This window comes from Cyanistes caeruleus, chromosome 13 (genome assembly GCF_971803275.1).
Source record: "Cyanistes caeruleus chromosome 13, bCyaCae1.hap1.1, whole genome shotgun sequence".
NCBI lineage: Eukaryota > Metazoa > Chordata > Aves > Passeriformes > Paridae > Cyanistes > Cyanistes caeruleus.
In genome coordinates, this window is record NC_141713.1 from 5753977 (window position 1) to 5772898 (window position 18922).

Below are 18922 nucleotides of genomic sequence, written 5' to 3' on the forward strand. Positions count from 1 at the left end.
CACTGGTAAAAAGTTGCAAAAATAATAATGAATTTTAAAACCACCCTCTTCAGCTGCTACCTGTGAATGTTTTGGGTTTTTTTTCACACTTAAAGTCAGTCTTCTGTTATGCTTTCAAATAGATAGCTCTGGGTTATTGATTTTCTTTAAAAAGTTGATGTTAGTAATAATCTCAGATTTCTCACTAGGGGATGAAATTTTAAGACTCATTCTGTCACTTCCATTTTTTTACTGCTACAACTTCCTTTAAGGAGGAGGAAAGCACTTCATCTATGTGTTCCAGAGGCAAAACATGTTTCACTTACATGTCATGCAAGCACATCAACCCTCTCACCCACCACAAAGATCTCTTCTTTTCCAGTCTCAGCTGAACACCCTAAAGAATCCAGTAAAGGTCCAGGGCTGCTTCCCTTGCTATTAAGCAAGAGTTACTGCCATCTACTATTTATGAGACTAAAGCTCCAAATTAATTGCTTCTAAACACTATCATCACAATCACCAAGAGTCCCTATAAGTAATTACATGGATTTTATAACCCATGAAAGAATAAAAAAAAAAGTTAGAGGTTGAACCTTTTTGCACCAAAAGTTTGCTTCTTTCTTTTTTCATAGGCAAAAGAATCCTGGAGAGATACAGGCTGAATTAATGGGACCTTTCTGCCTCCCAACTTTTTAATTAGTAGAATTGCACAGCTATGGCTTAAAATACTGTCACCCTGAGACTAGGGTGATTGACTTTGAATTTACTGAACACGAAAGGTGTATTTGCTATATAAATTGCAGGTCTATGCACTTCTGAACGACATTTGCATTCATCTGAATGTCACACATCAGACCACTTTATAAACATGTTATTTAAGACTCACAGTGTGCCAGCAAGCAGAGGCAGAGGTTGAAAACCTTCTCTACTGCAATTGTTTCAATTGCTGTCTTCGTCCTCTATTTTACATGAGGAAAAACTGGAAATTACAGAGCACCAAAGACTCAGGAGCAGAGTTCAGGGCTGTGAGAACAAAAGGGAAAAAAAGTAATCAAGATAAAAACCAGGATATTTATTGCCAAGAAAATCTATCTTAGAGTAATGGGGAGAATTGTTTTCACAGACCAAAGACTAACTTCCGAGAACAAATCTCAGCTCAAATAAATTCACTGCTTTATACAAAGGTTCATAGCTTACACACCTGCACATACCATGACAGCTTCTCTTTCAAAAGGGACCTCAAATATAAGTGAAACACATTGCTCAGTAAAACAAGAGGCAGGTCTTGGCCTTGAGCTATGACAACCTTTTGTTAAAAACCTTTTCACATGTTAGTGCCCTGCTGAGAGAAGTAAATACCCAAGCACAGAGCTGAACACAATGATGTTTCCTCAATATTACTGTTCTTCATTCTGTCAACTTTTGGCCATTAAAATCAGTGTGTACACACAAACAACCTGAATAAAACCCACAGGTGCAAACCTCTGTTTCCATACCCCCTGCCATGGGTGCCACCAGACCAGGTTGCTCCAAGCCCCATCCAACCTGGCCCTGAACACTTCCAGGGATGATGCATCCACAGCTTCTTTAGCTACAAGTCTTTAGTTAAAAGTGTCTGTCTAGGCTGTAAGATGAATGAATATTCTTCAGGCAATGCTCCTGGGTTCATTGAGAGACTTAACTCACAAATATTTCTCACGCTGTCTCTAATGCTCAAGCCAGCTTTCTTTGATTTAGTTCATATATCTGCCAAAGCACAGGTATTGCCTTTACTGGGGGGACTCATAAAATTCATTAACAGGACCTCGAGGATTTATTAGAATTTCTGTCATAAGGTCAAATCAATCAGAGAGATTTGTGTGAGTTTCCACTCATGGAGCAGCACTGGGGGTGTGGGGGCTCTGGCTCAGCTCCCCTTGCTAACACAACAGAAACCCAGTATCTGATCTTCCTAAAGGAACTGAGTCATGGTTTCAAAAACCCCATCCAAGCTCTACTGCTCACACCTGCACCGAGCACTCAGAGGTGTGTTCTGCACACATACCTTTGCCATCTCCTCAGCATCTTACTCAACACACATTTCCCAAAAGTACCCAGCTGGCAGCAGCATGTTCCTTTGGAAGCCAGATTGTGTGGAATCACTCCAGGGAAGACAACTTGTATCGGCTGAGGGCCTGACCTATATTTACCTGCTTAACTTTGGGCACCCGATAACTCTGCATCCTCATTTGCAACAATTCTGTTAACTACATCCCTGTGCTCCAACCTGCTAGGAAAACTCATTTTTAATTCTTTCCCACTAAGTGCATAATCAGGTTTTCGCCTCTACTGTGTATAGGGATGGGTGGAGTGGGAGGAAGACTGAAAGAGAGGATATATATTTTTTTTTAACTTTTTTTTTAAGAGGTGCGATGTGATTTTTATTGTATGACTATTCACCTGCTTTCTGTGACCTCCTAAGCATATTTAAGGGGGAATTTGACACTGGGACCAAACATGAGGCTGGGGGAGAAGTCAGCTAACAAAAAACACATGTGCACGAGCATTTTGCTTTGCCTTGCTAATATTGAAGAGATTTGTTTAGCTCGGTAAAGCACTTGAATTTCAGCTCAGTCCTGCAGGGAAAAAGCTAATCCTCAAGTTATGGCAACACAGGCAGTTGATATGGGGAAGGAAGGAGGGGGCCAGAGAACCACGGGAAGGAGAAAGGAAGGATTCAGCATTTCAGCCTGACCTGACTCCAGGTTCACACGAGAAGAGGTGAAGCTGCAGCTGTCATGCCGAAGGGAAATGCAGTCATTTATAAACCCAAGGAAGTCTCCTGGGAAAGAGAAGTAACATTAAAAAAAAAAAAAAAAAAGCATTCCTCAAGACCAGAGCTAAGGGCAGGTTTTTCCCACCGTGTGAGAGACCCAGCGCAACCAGCTCAAACTCTGGCAGTCCTCTCAGAGCAGTTCTGGCCAAATTCTCCCCTGCCCTAACAGGGGCAGATGCCACCAGCTTTTTCCACATCATCTCTCCAGGAGACCTCCTCCAGTGTGAGAAGTTCCACCATCAAAGCACACAATTCCCTTTGCTAATATACAAAAGATCTCATGGGAACAGCTACTGTCCAAAGTAGCTGAAGGCTGAGAAAAAACCTAAATTATATCTTGACTCTCTTTCCCTCCCCCCATCCCAAGTATCACTTTGACTCATATCTGCTTTTGGTGAGTGTGTTAAAATTGTTGTCTGTGCAGCTGAATGGGGAATAATCACTATGAATATGCATGATCTGATATTGGTTTCTCTTCAGGTATTTCAGCACTGTCTCAGAGGTGAGAGAAGCAAGACTGAGTACTCAGGAGGTTAACAACCACAGCAAACAGCAAATCATTCAGAAAAGCATTTGATCAACACAGAGACAGAAAATTGTATAGCAAACTCGTCTGTGACCTATAGGGCAGAACAACTCAAATTGCAAGATGGGCTCATGGGGAAGGAAGGAAGGAAAAAAATACAGCCAGCAGGATTCCCAGGCTAAAATAAAAACTACAGCTGCCAGCTGGTTTGTTCACATCAAATATCCAAACTGGGCTTTCTGGTTTCTCTAAAACTCATTTCATGAGGAAAAATAAAATTGGGATAAAAATAAAAATCCTTTCTGATGGCAGCTACTTGGGTTCATGGTTTCTGTGACCTGCCATTGAGAAAGATGTGATGGGAACGCTCCTCCCTGTGCTAAGTGCTCTGGCAGCAAGTGCTTAGCCTGGCAGGGGAGCCCAGGGTTCCACCAAAGGGCAAATTATATCCTGCTAATTGAACCAGCATAGTTTTAGAGTCTCCCCATGAGCCTGTCAGGTTTGTGCATGGGCAACTGTGAAGATCTTAATGGACCTGGGAGGCTGAATCAAATAGAAGGACCAGGCAAGAGCAGAGAAAATGGGACACAGCGGGAGGGTATCAAATCCTTTCGGGTTAATAACGCACCTTCCGGGGATGTGGAGCAGATGCCCAGAACTCGTGGCTGTGTTAGTTAATTACTGTTCATGAGAAAAACCCAGCAAGGCTCCCGGCACACACAAAGCTTTGGCAGAGAGAGAGGAGGGGCAGGGGAAAGAATCCAGCCCTCCCCAAGCAATGCAATTAATACATTTGCTGCAGCTTTGTGTCACGTTCCCTCAGCACCACTCAGCTCCAGTTGTCAGCATCTGTCTGGAACGAGCTGCTCCTCGAAGCCAGCGGCCCCACTCGCATGGAGAGGAGAGGGATAAGATTTCAGGAAAGGCTGAAGTCCACTGTTAAGGGATTCGTCCCGTATAAATTGCCTGTCAGCTACAGCTGCAGTACAATGTTGGCTGCTCTTCTCCTGGTGAGTAATAACAGGACTTTGCTGAATGCAGAGGTACCTGACTTCCATGGAAACCAAAGTTTAGTTCCGATCTGATGAGTAAAATGCAGCTCACTTACTTGTGAGAGGAGGCACCAGCGATGAAACATAAAAGGGGACTCGAAGGAGTATCTCTGCTTTTGCTCCTGAATCATCTCTGGTCTGCAAGAGTACAAGCAGAAATGCAACAGCAATACCTGAGTGTTGATAAAAATCCTGAAAAAAATCAAGTATGTGCACAGAGGCAATTCCTTTTTCTGCACATGAGGAGCCAGAGCAGAAAAAACAGATAAAAAGGATTTTTTTTTTGTTGTCCCAGATGTACTCAGTAGAGGATCTGAGGCCCAGAGAAGCTAAATAACTTGCCCAAGATGAAATAAAGAGTTGGAAGGTGGATCTAGCATATAAATCCATATGTTATTTGAGCCTATTCAGTACTCTGACCCTGCTTTCTCTCTCATATGGTAACTCATAAATAGGCTAGGGTGTATACCTCATAACACCATTTATTACATACATCCATCTTCCAGCATAGGCAACCAAGCTCCTTGTGGGATTTGACTCCTGTGTTTAATTGGCAGGCCTGTTTGTGGAACCAACAGGTGCATTAGAAGTGAACAGAGGGCACATTCTCACGTCACAAAATATGTGCTGCAAACCATGTTATGAGAGACTTAAGCCAGGGAGCAAACACAAACCCATCCAGCACCATCCAGCCCCTCCAGATGGCCAGGAGCCCAGGGAGGAGCTCCATGCCCTCCCAGCCAGCAGCCTGGGATGCCCTCAGGCTGCCCACACAGGCACTTGAGGAAGGCTTGAGTCATTTTCACCATCTTTTCCTTACCTCTCACACCTCTTCTCATCAGTGCTTAATCCCAGTGAATGAGTAAAGGGGCTTTCATACTGGATTCACTCTGGCCACAAGAAAAAAGACTACCAGAAGGAAGAAGCAAGAATTTGGAGAAGGCTGTGGCTGATGTGGACTATCCACATCACTGGGCAAACATTGTTCCTGACTCCTTACTCCTTTCTGGTTGGTTTGTATGAGGGCAAGGAGCATCTGATGCTACCAGCCTGTGCAGACCCATCTATACTTAAGAAGATGCAGGGTTTTGATAGGGACTGAGAGAAAATTGTCTTTTAATATCTTGCTCCAATTCATTTTGATTCTGCTACCAAATGCAAAAATCTGGTCTGATTATGGCTGATTCTGAACCCCTTTAAAGGAAGAGCCACATTAAAACAGCTGAAAATTTCTCTTGTCCTCACCTTACCAAAATTATTTTTTTCTTTTCAAATTTGCTACAAACTAAGAGAATAGCTCAAATGGAAAGGAATTATCTCCACTGATAAAAAAAGAAAAAGTCATGGAAAACTTTGGGCCAAAGAAATGGTGACATCTTCAAACTATGCATGTGATTGACATCTTCTCTTTCCAGACCCAATTGGGAATGATGCTTAGAGGAGTGTTTAAAATTAGTCTGGGTAACAGGACTGCTGCTACTGTTGTTGGGAACTGTCCCATAGCCAAATTTATTTCACTCTCAGTATGTTTTTCCTGATGTTCAGCCAAAGTCTGTCTCTTTGTTTCATTGTTAAGTGTGCCTGTATCTCTGTACCACTCAATGCCTCCTCCTGGGAGTTTTTACCCTCAATAATGTATAGTTTATTTATTAATGTGACTCTTCTCACAAATTTAAACATGGCAGTGGGTGAAAAGGGTTGGGTCAGGAAGATAAAGGTAATCATGTGTATCTTAAGCCTCATCTCTCACTCCAACAGAGAGATACTTCCTCATCTGAAGAACAAAGATCCCTGACACAGCAGCTTTTCAACAATCCCAGGAGACAAAACAACATCTCATGAAACCTGGGACAACATCCCACTCCAAAGGACAAAATGACACACTCTAACAGGATTTTACCCTGTGCAGGACTCAAGTCAATCGTTTTTCCCTTGAAAACAAGCTGCAAATAATTGGATAAGCAGTCTCCTATTTCCAGGGTACAAACCAACGTACTTGGAGTTGCTCCAGCTCTGCTGCTGTGATAAACTCAGTTTATATTATCCCTTCTGCACACTCAGCTCCCAAAGAGAAATTGGATTGCTAAAAGCAAAACAAAGGTAAACACCAGTTTTGGAAGTTCCCCTAGTGCTATCCAGGATTCCTCCCCACTTAGAATTTAGTACACATTCTTCTCTTTGCTGAAACATCCAACTGCTGGTCAGGAAGACCTAATTATGAAAAAGAAAACCTGCCACAAAAATATACAGTAAATACACACAGAAACCATTTTACAATGGCCCCAGGTTAGTCACACCTTCCCAGGATGGAATCATCCCCAGCTGTGTTATGGTTGTCCAAGTCACGCTGCTGGTCCCAGTTAGACAACAAACTCCTTAAGGCTTGAATTGACATCATCCAAGTTTGTGCAGATGCCAGAAGTTTTCTCACATGCAGAAAACTGTTTCCCTTGGGCAGAAGCCTGACCAGACTCTATTCACCACTGCAGCCCCCAGGGTGGGTTCCTTTGGGGTGGACACCACTGTCTGTCCCCAAGGGCCGTTCATATTGACAAATCCTGATTCAGTGCCCCAGGCCAGTCTTCCTGACACTGGCTCTCAAGGGGACCCTAAGACAAGGATATCATACATGGGCTTGCACAAAGAACATTATCCAACAATTTCCAGTCTTCCAAATATTCAAACCTTTTCTTGAACAAACATTGGAATTTTTTTACCCTGACTCAATTAGAAAGCTGCACTAAGTTTTTCCCTGCCTTTAGCATCTCCCTTTGGTTTCTCCTTCCAAGGTAAGTTGCAGCATAAGCTGGAAGCCCCTATTAACAGGAAAAAGAGCACACTCTGTGATCTTAGAGAGGTTTGGACTTGTGATTTACTCTGAACACCGCTGTGGAGAAGCTCTCTCCAGGTGTGTTGTGCTAGACAGAGATGCTCTCTAAGATGGGGAAGACAGCTGGCATTTGAAGCACTTAAAGCCATAGGATGGCACCAACAAATTGGTCAAACAAGTCAGTGATGAGGCAGCAAGAGAGGTTTGAAGCAAAGGTGGAAGCCTCCTTTGAGTTTTGGGGGAAACTGCATGCATAGAGTTATGCCTCAAATGCCTCCATCAGCCCACTACAACACAGAAGCAGTTTTTCAATTTCTGGCTTTCTGAGAGGAATGCAGTTGGGTTTGGCTCCTCTGTTCTGTCTGCTGGGCAAGGAACCTGAAGAGGAGCTAAACCCAGCCAGTCTGGAACAGCAGTGTCCCAGCCACCGGATGGGCCAGCCCCAGAGCTGCCTTCTGCTGGGGCAGGCTGCATGTTCTATGGAAATCATTCCTGCCAGGCTGCCCCAAAGTTGTCTTCCAAGGTCCATACACACAGAAGCTCAGGAAAGTGCCTCAGTCTAGCCAGGCTGTTCTGGATGCCTTCAAGTTCTCCGTGAAGCCCTCAGGGCAGCGGTAGCCCAAGGATTCTCCAGCAAATGGGACCCTTTTATGGGAAAGTCTAGACTTGCTAATGACCTTGGAAAAACAGCCAAGTGCTCCTCCACCCAGCCAATGCTGCCTGCAGGCTGCTGTCTGTCCCACTGCCTGGGGAACCCTTCTCCTCACATTGCTTCATATTCTGAACTGCTTTTGGTCTTCAACACGACAAATCACTTTTTTCACAGACTTTCCTCCCCTGATACTCCTTATCTCCATGGTTGACATCATAATTCCATATCTCCATCACTAAACAGGTATTCTTGGAGGGACAACACTTCATGCTGTTGAGTAAACACATTTATTTTCTTGAAAAGAAAGTCAAGCAACAAATACATTTCCTGGCTAATTTCTACACACACCTTGCAACATTTCCCCTTTGCCAATATTAGCTACACAGCCAGCACAACTTCCACTACTGCTCCCCTCCTCACACAGGCCTCAGAACAACTCCCACCACTCCTTCCACATACTCCTGCTAGGTTTTATTCCCATCTCACCTCCTCAGCAGCACACTAGATCAGTTTTCTCAGCTCCAATAGGAAAACTAAAGAAACCAGAATACAAAAAAACTGCTTTGCAATCTTCCCCATCTGTGGGCTTATAGCACAAGGCAGGCAGAGCAAAACCACGTAATGGTTTGGGTTGGAGGGAACCTTAGAGATCATCTCATTCCAACCCTCTGCTATGGGCAGGGACACCCTTTTCTAGACCAGCACCTCGAGGTGCTGTGGGTGGTTCCTCTGCACGTGTACAGGACACATCTTTGCACAAACCCCTCTGCACTGAGTGGTCCTGACCCAACTTTTAAGGAGGAAGGATGCTCTCCCTGCTCTCCTCACACCTCCTGGCTGTGAGGCTGCAAACTTCCACACACAGATCCCCTCTCTGCACCTTTAAACCCGCTGAATGGCTCAGTTCAGCCCAGGAACAGAGCGTTTGACTTCAGCAGAATTTAATCAAAGAGGCAGAACTTGCTTTGGCTCCTCCTGGGCTGACACACAGCTCTCTTGCATTATGTTCCCTAATGAGGGCCACCTGAAGCCCAAAACGGTGTCTGAGCGCAACACAGGGCTCTCTTTTCATCATGAGCTAACAAAAAAAAATAATACTCTGAGTATTTCTCACTCACAGATAAACTTGGCCATCGGACTAAGGAAATTAAAGCAAATAGAGCCAGTCTGTCAACTGGAACACTCTGCCTGCTGCCTGCCCTGGCTGTTACTTTACATGGGTCTTAAATTAAATGTCAAATAGTGTTTGGCACAAGAGCCTTGTGACTGCCCTTAGAGAAAATCTGACACCTTTGCTAACTGTTTCCCACTGCTCTCTACTGCTTGGCAAGGGGTAGGGGAAGTACAGACTGTCTTGCTCCTCTCTATTTTTTTTCCTTTATTTTTCTCCACAAAGAATGCTTGAAAATAAAGAAATGTCTTGTATTTATTCAAAGTGACTGCAAGGAGTGCAGTGTTAAGTGACATCAGGCACAATTTGGGGCATTACATTTCATTTGTTTTCCTGGCACTTCCACCCCAGTTAAGCTGACATAACAAACATCCATCAGTGCTTTCTCATCTCTACCTGCTCCAGTTTCAGTGCTTTTCACTCTGAGTTTTAGCAAAACAAAACCCCAACATCTCTCTCGTGTAAGGTCACCCTTGCATTGCCAATACACCTGTGCCAACCTGCTGAGTCCCCCTGCCACAACTTTACCAGCACCTGGATGTTCCTTCCTGCTGCATGCCCAGGAGATAAGCCATGCACAACACACTGGAGACTTCCCAGGAACTGGCATTCCCTAAGGCCAGGTTAGAACTGGGCTTTGAGACAGCAGCTGGGTTATTATAATGAAACAGCAATGACAACTGAGCCACAGCAACTCTCCATGAGCACAGAGAGAGCCAAAGGGAAATGGGATTGCACCCAGCTGAGACCACCCAGGCTGCCTGCACCATGCCAGTCTTTGTGCAGGGGTGAGCCTGTCCCCTCTTGCCATTCTCTAGGCTGAGACACCAATCCAAGCAAACCTATCCACCTGCAAGGATGCAGAAATCCCTCTGTCCCATCAGGAATTATTGAGGAACAAAAAGTGTTAGAAGACTACAGTTCATGGAAGCAGAGCACCTGCTCTGTGAAAGGACAAAAGCAAAACCAAGTTATCATTAAGTGTCTGGATCTTGCTGCCCCATGTTTGTCTCTTGCACCAGAAATGTGCTTTCCTTCAGGGTCTGGAAGGTTCTGGTGTGTCTCTGGATGATAAAGAGCTGCCAATGGCCACAGATTATGTCAGTATATGTACATATTTTAAATTCAGTTGAAGACCAAGTACACTGTTCTTAATACACACCTGGAGTCCGGTTTGGGTTCACACACACTTCATCTCCACCCTATTGCTTTAATCCCTGCAGAATGTTCCTGGCAGCATTGGTGAAGGTTTCAGCTCTGCCTCTGTGCTCTGGGAAGTTCACACTGGGCTCAGAGTGCTGCTGCAAGGGCTGTGAGAAGATGAGCCTTTCCCATGGACTTGTTACTATTCCATGTCTGCGCCCAGCTGGAGCTCAGGAGCTGCAGAGAGGAAAAACAGGAACCAATATATTTATTGTTTTAACCCCTCACCTCCCAGGAAAAAAAAGGAAAAAATAGAAGAATCTTGTGGGCTGAGGTGAATTCTGGGCAAAGGCTGAAAGGATGTGAAGGGGAGGCAGTGAGTGGAAAATATGAGGAAACAAGAGAACCAAGACTAAGTATTTTCTACACTATTCCAATTAAACTGTACTCTTTTGAATTTTGATTGATCACACTGCAGGGAGAACTTATACAGCAATGATGGTGCTAGGTCTGTCCTGAATTTGCCCCTGCCCCTGTGGAAGTAGGAAAGATTGCCAAGGATGGGGAGCACAAGGGTCTCCTCCTCTTTTGTAGAAACCCCTTCATCAAGACAAAACCACACAAACCTAGTGCCAGTCAGAGGTTCAAGGGCTGTGTGAAGCTGAGGGTGCCTGAAGGCAAAGGCATAAAAGTGGCTCCAAATTCTGCACTCTCCTGCAGCAGGGAAGGCTGAGTTCTGGAACTAAGCTGTAATACGTTTGTGCAGCCAGCAGTGCCTTTCATCTGAGCAACTTAGCTGATATGCACAGTGTTAAGTACTACACACTCCATATCATAAGCCTGATGCAATAAAATTAAGTGACAATTATCCAAAGGCTCCCCAGCAAGCTCTTGGAGATGATGTGGGATCACAGACTGGTAGACACCTACCACTTGCCAGCATTTCCCTATCAAGAGCAATCTCAAAACCCATTTCTTCTGCTCAGCAGTTTCTTGCTATTACAGAGAGATAGCACAGGATCATCAAGCAGCACAGCGACGGCTGACTGGAAACAGAGTAGAAAATAAGTATTTTCTTCCTCCTTTTTTTTTTTTTCCCCCCAGGCAGCCTGTAGCTCTGTGTGATATGCTCTGCTGGTGGGTCAAGCAGACTAGGAAAGACCCTCAGTACTTCCTATGCTAAAGGGAAGCCTAGTGGGATAAAAGAGATGCTCCGCTTTTTCTCATCCTTACCTCTCCTACCATATTTTCCAACACATAACTCCTTGTTCTGAATGAACTCCTGAACTGCTGAACGGCTCTGCTTAATTTCCTACATGCCCCCAAGGCCTCCCAGGGCTTAAAAGACCTTTGGAAATGATCAAATATAGGGCAGGGGAACTTCCATCCTATGAAGTAGAGTTATTTGTAAACTGCTGTGCAGTCAAAATGCTGCCTGGGCACAGCAGGAGCTGAGGGAAGTGTGCCATGAGCTGTGCCTGTTACATTCAGTCTGAGCCCATGTGGCCACTCTCCTCACCAGCTGACTGAGCTGCTAGCACTGGCTAGTGTCCTTCTAATGGGAGAGAAGAGTCTCATCAAGAAGGGGGCAGAGCTGTGGGAGTGCAGCACAGGGTGGTATGTAGCCCACCTTTCTGACTGCAGTAGTCTCTCCATGGAAAAAATCCCCTCAGCTCCAGATATTTTGGTCAACCAGTGACAGACATGGCTATGAGATGCTTCTCTTTTCCTCCAAAAAACCAGTTTCCATCTGAAATGCAATGCAGGAGCAGGAAAGACCTCTCCAGCACCATCCCCTGCAAGCCCCACAGAAAACAGCAGCTTTCACAACACATGTCCACAACAGCAGTCAGTGGTCCTGCACAGACAGAGGGTCATCGCTGGAATGCAAGTGTGGGCAGAGGAAAGTTTAGAAAGGGAAAAAAATGCCTCTCCTGCCATCAGCACTGTATCTGTCAGAAGAGGAAAACAGGAAGAAGGATGCCAGCTGTTTTGATAGCTGTTCTCAGTTTAATGTTTCCTCCAAGGTAAATACACGCTCCTAAAGGAACAAGATCATAATTGGGCCTGTGAAAGTTTGCCTCTCAAAGCACTAGAAAACCGAAAGTACTGTACCACACAGCCAGGAAAGAAAGGCAAAGATAGAAAATGCTGCTTGAGGGCTTCAATATATTAAGACCTGATAGGAGAAGAGACATCCCACACAGCCAGGGAAGAGTCACTGGAAGAAGAGCCAACAACAATTACTGAGGTGATGTCTCAGTCTGTAAGAGAGGACTAGAGAAAAGCCTGGAGAGCAAGCTGACTCGTATTTTGCAAGAAAGACCTCAGCCCTGATCGTGTTTCACTTGCTCCACGGGACAGTTGGCAAGCCACAGCTGGGCCAGACTGGCAAAGGTCCACCAGCATTTATCCAGCCTTGCCCACTGGCACTGGCAGCCAAGAGCCTGACCGTGGGGACTGCAAGCATTTACTGCTGTGCAGGGACAGCCCTTTACCACTGCAACAACAGAGAACCTCAGAATGCACATTCCCTCCTAGCACCTATGGGCAGCAAAGGATTTAACTGGAAAATGCTAATCCCTTTTAATAAGATGACCTTTATGGTCTGTACTTTGCTGGTTTTAATGAGCCCGCCTGCAAGGGTTGATTGATTTACTTGCCTGGTGCTCTTAGACTCAAATTTATTATAATTAAGTTGTTAGTTAAAGAAGTTTGCCTTGCTCGCCATGCCTGGGACCTCAGGTCATTATTATTAGACTCTCACATGCATCACCCCCATCATTCTGCATCTAGAAATTAATGAGAGATTGGCAGTGCAGCTCCCCTCCCCTCCACCCCCCCATGCCGGCCCTGCCATGGTTACTTTGGCAGCAGAGGGGCATGAGCAAATGGAAAGGCAGGATGGAATATGGGTTTCTGTGCAAAAGCGAAGCGCCTGACTCACAAAACCACTTGGAGCAGAGCGAGCAAAGGTGAGGGCAGCTGTCCAGCTGCAGGCACTGCCTGCTTTCATGGCACTCGGGGGCAAGGAGCTGAGTGGATGGTGACGATGCGCAGAGCCTGGGCAGATTTCCGCCTGCTGGATGAGGGAGGAGGGCTGGAGAGTCATGCTTTTATTTACTTAATCAGTAAAACAGCTGTTTCCCCCTACCCTTGTCTAGAGAATAATGGGGCATTATGCTCTCAGTGCAATAAAGGGGCTGCGCTCACACGATTACATCACATCGCCGCGCAGAGCCAGGGACGAAGCTCAGGAAGCCAAGGATTCAGCTCAGCAAGAGCCAGCAACAATTGCTGAAGTGATGTCTGCAAGGCACAGACCTGGGGAAGACACAGGACAGAGACTGCTCATGTTTTGTGAGCTCCACCAGAGGCCAAGGGCTGGCAAACTCAAACCAGCTCATGTCTCCCTCCACTCCAGGGAAGCAGTCCCAGAGTCTGGATCCATCGGGGAGCACCTACTGTGTGTTCCAACCTTCCTTTGAGCCACAAAATGTCTTCATTTCCCCACTGGCACTGTGTTTCTTTCACAAAGCACACAGATGCATGAGCTTATCACTGCTGGGCTCAGCCTGGAGCTCCCCTGCTATTGAGGGTGTGTGACATCCACATTATAAATTCCTTTGGACACACACTGTATTTTTGTTGCTCTCTGCTTGAAATATCCCTACCCTAGTGTAAGCTCAATCAGTGATTAGATTTCTCAGCCATTACAGCAAGCAAATAACAAGATTTCATTGTTAAGAAATAATAATAAATAATTTTCCAGAGACATTTACCCATCTTCCAACCAGGCCAGACACAAGCCAGCTCCAAAAGTGAAGTTGTGTAACTGGATTATGCAGTGCCCTCTGCAAGCTAATAAATTCTGCTCGAGTTAACGCTGGCCACGTGGCGTTTGGCCAGGTCAGCTCACAGCAGGTCAGCTCAGAGCTTGGGTCGAGAGAGCTCTTGCTGGGAGGAACAGGCTGGGTAAACCCTCTGAGCACACTTTGAAGGTGGATTAAGCCAAGCCACAAAAGGGTTTGCACCATCCACTCTATGGGAGTCTGCTGAGGAAGGAGGACAGAATATACATGAAGTGTGTGCTAACTTCGCTGTCTGACAGCTCCAGCAGGAGTCATCTGGCTCACTATCACCAAAACATCTGGCTGTATCTGAGAAATGGCTACATCCATATATCTTGACACAGAACTATCAGCAACAAGGTCACCATATCCAGTATCATCCAGAGAATGAGAAGACCCCTGAAAGCAGGCAGAACTCAAGGAACTGAGCTGCCAAACCAAACTGCTCTATAAAATTCCTGAATGAATCCTATCTGTGAAACTACCTGCAAAGGTGAGAAACTCAAGGAAAAGCCCAAGCAGAAGTCCCTTGGTGCACTTTTGGTTTGGACACTCTTCTCTGAATGAACCAGTCAAGATCTCAATCCCTCTTCTCTTTTAATCCAGTCATGGGGCTACATAACCTTTTTTCTGACCCTAACCGAGGCAATGTTTTAATGAGATGCTCTGGGCCATGGTTAAGTCTGCAGACATGTTTATGCACCCTTCGCGAGGAGACGGAAATGATGGGAGTGAGTCATGACAGGTGATGGAATGATTCAGCCATCCATCCACCAGCTTTCCATGAACTGTATCACTTCTGACTGCAATAAATTGCCCATATAAAAATAATGGGCTGTTAAATTCCAGGGCATCTCTCAAAGTCAGAGACTCCTATTTCTAGGATGGTATTTTCAATAAGCAGATTTATTTGAGAATTGGAAAAAAATGCTCCCTGCCACATTTAAGCCCAGTGCAAGCATTAGTGTTGCTATTTAATTAATTAGATTTTAGCTTTATGGACTCCTAAGTTAGTCCTGCTCAGAGCAGGCAGAGAAATACAGAGACCCACAGAAATGTGTTGCCAGTAAGGTGAAGTTCATAATCAGGCTTAACTATCACACGTGTTAATGGCTGGAAAAGCTGTAACTATTAGTTCATTTCAGTGCTTTATGAGATGTATTTACATGTTAATGACTATGACAAGTGCAGGAATCTCTCTGAAAATTAAAACATTCCCATAGAGAGTAGTGAGGTCCAACAGGCTGACAATGTGCTAAGGCAAACAAAGTCATCAGAAAAAATGAAGAAATGTGTTACAGTCACTTATGTGATGAATATTCTGGATTTCAATAGCTTTTATGGATGTCTCTCCTGATTCAAGATGAGATTCTGTGAGCATGCTATAAAAAAGTAGTCATGAGTTATTAAATTTATCCTGACTTATTATTAAGGACTGTGAATTACAATCAAGGGAAGGTACTGGCCCAAAATTTTTTGGAGTCAAGGAGGACTCATGCATTTTCAAGGGAGGAAGAAAACCTTCTTGGTGTTTATAAATAGGAAAATAAAATCCAGACCTATGGCAGGTGGTGCCTCTACACCACACTCAACATACATTTTTCAAGCCCTTTGTAGTGATGCCCCAAGCCAAACTCTTAAGTGGTTGCCCACTTTCTAACTCAGGTCAGCTCCTGTTTGCCTGCCAGGAAAAGCCATCAAATAGTGATGCTGGATTTCTTTTAACATGTCCTACCCAAGACAAAACAGCAGAAAAGGTCACTGTGCACCTCGGTGCCTCCTTTTATGGCTTCAAGTACTCCTCACTCACCAAGTGCAGGTTCCCTGGGGATATATCTGTCCAACTCCTCTCAAAACACCTTAAAATCTCTCAGCTTATCTTAGGGCAGAGTTTAGTCCTTAACTTGTTTCTTGGGTGAAAACTTTCCATTTCAGGGGTGGCTTTCTCCTGAAGCCAACACATCCATCTACCTGCTGTCCTCACCATCCACCACTGTCATTTTCAGGTTCAGGTCCAATTCAGCAGCAGAGATTTTCTGTTGGTTCCACCAGTGATGCAAAGGCAAACTTTATCTGCAGCAGTGCTTGATTTCCATTCTGGAACACAGATCCCTCTGCAATCCTCCTTTATATGGTAGTTTCAAAGCACACTTGAAATCCCTTTAATCTTACCCTGCTCTGAAATAAAGTCCAGGATGTCTTTCCCTGCCTATCTGAAAAGCATTCTCACCAAGAGAATTCGCATTAGTCTCCCACAACACATGTAACTGAATTATGCTTTCAGAAAGTTGCTGTATTGATCTCTCTACTGATAAAAGAAGGCATGTTAAAAGACATTTTTTACTGCTGACATGACTGCACAATAAGCAGAATAGGATAAAAAACACGTTCTTCCTTGCTAGCAGACAAAGAGAATCCCTTGACTACTCTCACAATGGAGAAAAGCAGATCCTAATGTAAAACCAATGCATTAATCATGTTTGATTAGGTAAACAGCAACTATGCTACTGTGGTGGCCACATGTCATTTGTAATGTAGACTCTCTGGTCTGGTTTAATGAAAACTAAATTGGGCCAAACAACTAACTCCACTGTCTGCTTTCAGGCAGATCCAAGGGGAGAAATTCTGCTAAAGGCAGATGTTTATCTTTCCATCCTAGCTGAAGTTAGTTTATATATTTGTGTTTACACATAGCTAGGTATGTACATTAATGATGGGCTGTGTTGATTAAAACATAGGGTTGAGCTGACCAACAAAATAAGCATGGGGAGAGGAGGGTAGGGTTGGATCCCAGCCCAGGAAGATCTATGAGGATCTCCCTTGTGCAAAATACAGATTGTGCCAACTTTGTGGTCAGCTTCCTAAACCATATTCTGCCTTTAATCAATGCATTTATTTTAAATTCCCCTGACAACCTGAACTGCCCAATAACAGCTCCAACTTTGACAGACCAGACAGACTCAGTACCTAAAGCTAGCCCAAGCCAGATCCAAACCCAAGGTGTTTCTCAGCCCATGGACATGCTCATCCTTCCCTCCTCCAGTTTTTTCACCGTGACCCCCATGCCCATGGCGCCAGGACACCCAGCAGAGCAGTGGCTCCCAGCTCACATTCAATCCTGTGGCTCAGGAACACCAGATATCCCACCTGCCTCTCCAGCCTCCCACCCTGGCACCCAGACTTTGGGTCAGGGCTGCCACACACATTCTCCCACTGCATCTTCCAGCCCTGGGGCAATGCCAAGGACTCCAGTCCACTGAGGTCAGTGGAAATTTTCCTTTGGGCTTGAAGGAGTCTCCTAATCCGCAGGGGTGGAGGTAGGAAAAGAAGCCAAGTTGGAGACATGCTGACCAACACAGGACCTTCTCTTCTTCCAGAATCAGCTGACAGTCCTTCAGAGACTCTCGTGCCCAGCTTCTCTTTCTCTATTTCTCCATCATTTTTTCTTCCCCCTCTATACTGTCACCTAAAAGCTTATAATTTTTAATTCAAAGCCTAAAGAATTCTTCCAGATAAAAATGTTTACTTCCCTATAAAAAACTGGGAACTCTGGAAGACAGACTATTGTTATAGCAGAAGATGAAATTATTCATATTCCAATAAATTCACTTTCCCTTGAAAGTATCTACCCTTTTTCTCTATTTTGACACTTGAGCATCATCTTTGGCAGAAAACGGAAAATGCTGCTGCTCTAATTAGGAATTAAATTGTGACTACTGTACTCTGATGTAGATAATTACAGACATAGCAGAGAATTATGAATCAAGAACCCACACTATAAAAGATGAACGGAGGAAAAGCCTTTCTTCAGAAACTGGAGGATTTTTTTATCCATACTGATCTTGATTATTTCTTCTGCAGTGAAGGGAATCCACAGTGTCCAACCTACACAGCAGTTTAGCTAAAGAAATCACTTTCAGCTTCAAAACCGTCTGAGCAGAACAACAATCATCGTATAAATAAAAAAACCTCTTGAGGAAAAAGCTATCCCAGTTTTGGCATCATTGATAGAGAATTTCAGCCTCTCTAATTTTCCACCCTAAATTGCAGGTTTCTGGCAATTTCTCTCATCTTCATGTGCATTCAGTTAAAGATGCCTTGAGATAAACTGCAAGATTTCTGTGAAGCATTTGCTCGGCTCCCCCTCCTATCCCTACCCTGCTAGCATCACCCTGGGAAAGGAGCTCTGGTATCAGGCTGAGAGAAAGTCAATAGCTGACAGCAAGGAAATAATCTGAGCCATTGATCGTCACTTCAGCCTTCAGAGTCAATACAAACCAAAGGGAGGACACATGCTTATAAACACACACAAAAGGGAGTGAATATATTAACTTCCAGTGTGCTACAAAGACTAGGAATGGCTAATGTGATTAATGAGCACGAGAAACACCGAAAAAGGCACATCCAGAGAATGAAGGACTTGCAGATCAAGTCATGAAAAATATATTCCAAAAGGCAAGAGTCAGAGAACAAAATATTCTTCCATAAAGGTCAGATTTTCTATCTGAATGTCTAAATCTCTGTGCATAGGATGTAAAAATGTCTATATACCCCCAGAGATGGCCTATTTCATATCTGCCTAGGGGCAAAGGTGGCAAAAAGTCTGTTTTGACTGATACTCAACCCTTGAGAAAAGCTGAAGTCTCTTACCAAGTTCCTCACCAAAAAACATTTAAAAGAAAAGAGTTCAGTACTGAGAAGGGATATTATTGCACATTTAAGCTTGCCAAGGATGCCCTGATCCTTGGCAACAGATTTTTCCTGGAAAACAACTACATCACTCAAAACAATCTGACTCACTTTTAAAGTTATTCTTCATTCTATCATCAAACTCATCTTTTACAACTCTGTTTTGCAGATTGGTATCTAATCCAATAGTGAGGCCTTTATTTTACATAGACTT

The 18922-nt window shown here is 44.4% G+C and overlaps 1 long non-coding RNA gene across 5 annotated transcripts in view; it reads right to left on the minus strand.

Moving 5' to 3' along the window:
- Positions 1-18922, minus strand: part of LOC111934023 (uncharacterized) — a 118010-nt gene that overhangs the window by 18046 nt on the left and 81042 nt on the right. For 2 of the 5 annotated variants that reach the window (XR_015275744.1, XR_015275745.1), the window contains exons 1-4: positions 4842-4925; positions 4429-4510; positions 2714-2800; positions 866-1002 (exon numbers count right to left, since the gene is read on the minus strand). This is a non-coding gene — a long non-coding RNA (uncharacterized LOC111934023). Of the gene's footprint in view, positions 1-865; positions 1003-2713; positions 2801-4428; positions 4511-4841; positions 4926-5679; positions 8125-8340 lie in introns of those variants that run through there. The other 3 variants (XR_015275753.1, XR_015275757.1, XR_015275761.1) reach the window with 3 other exon arrangements.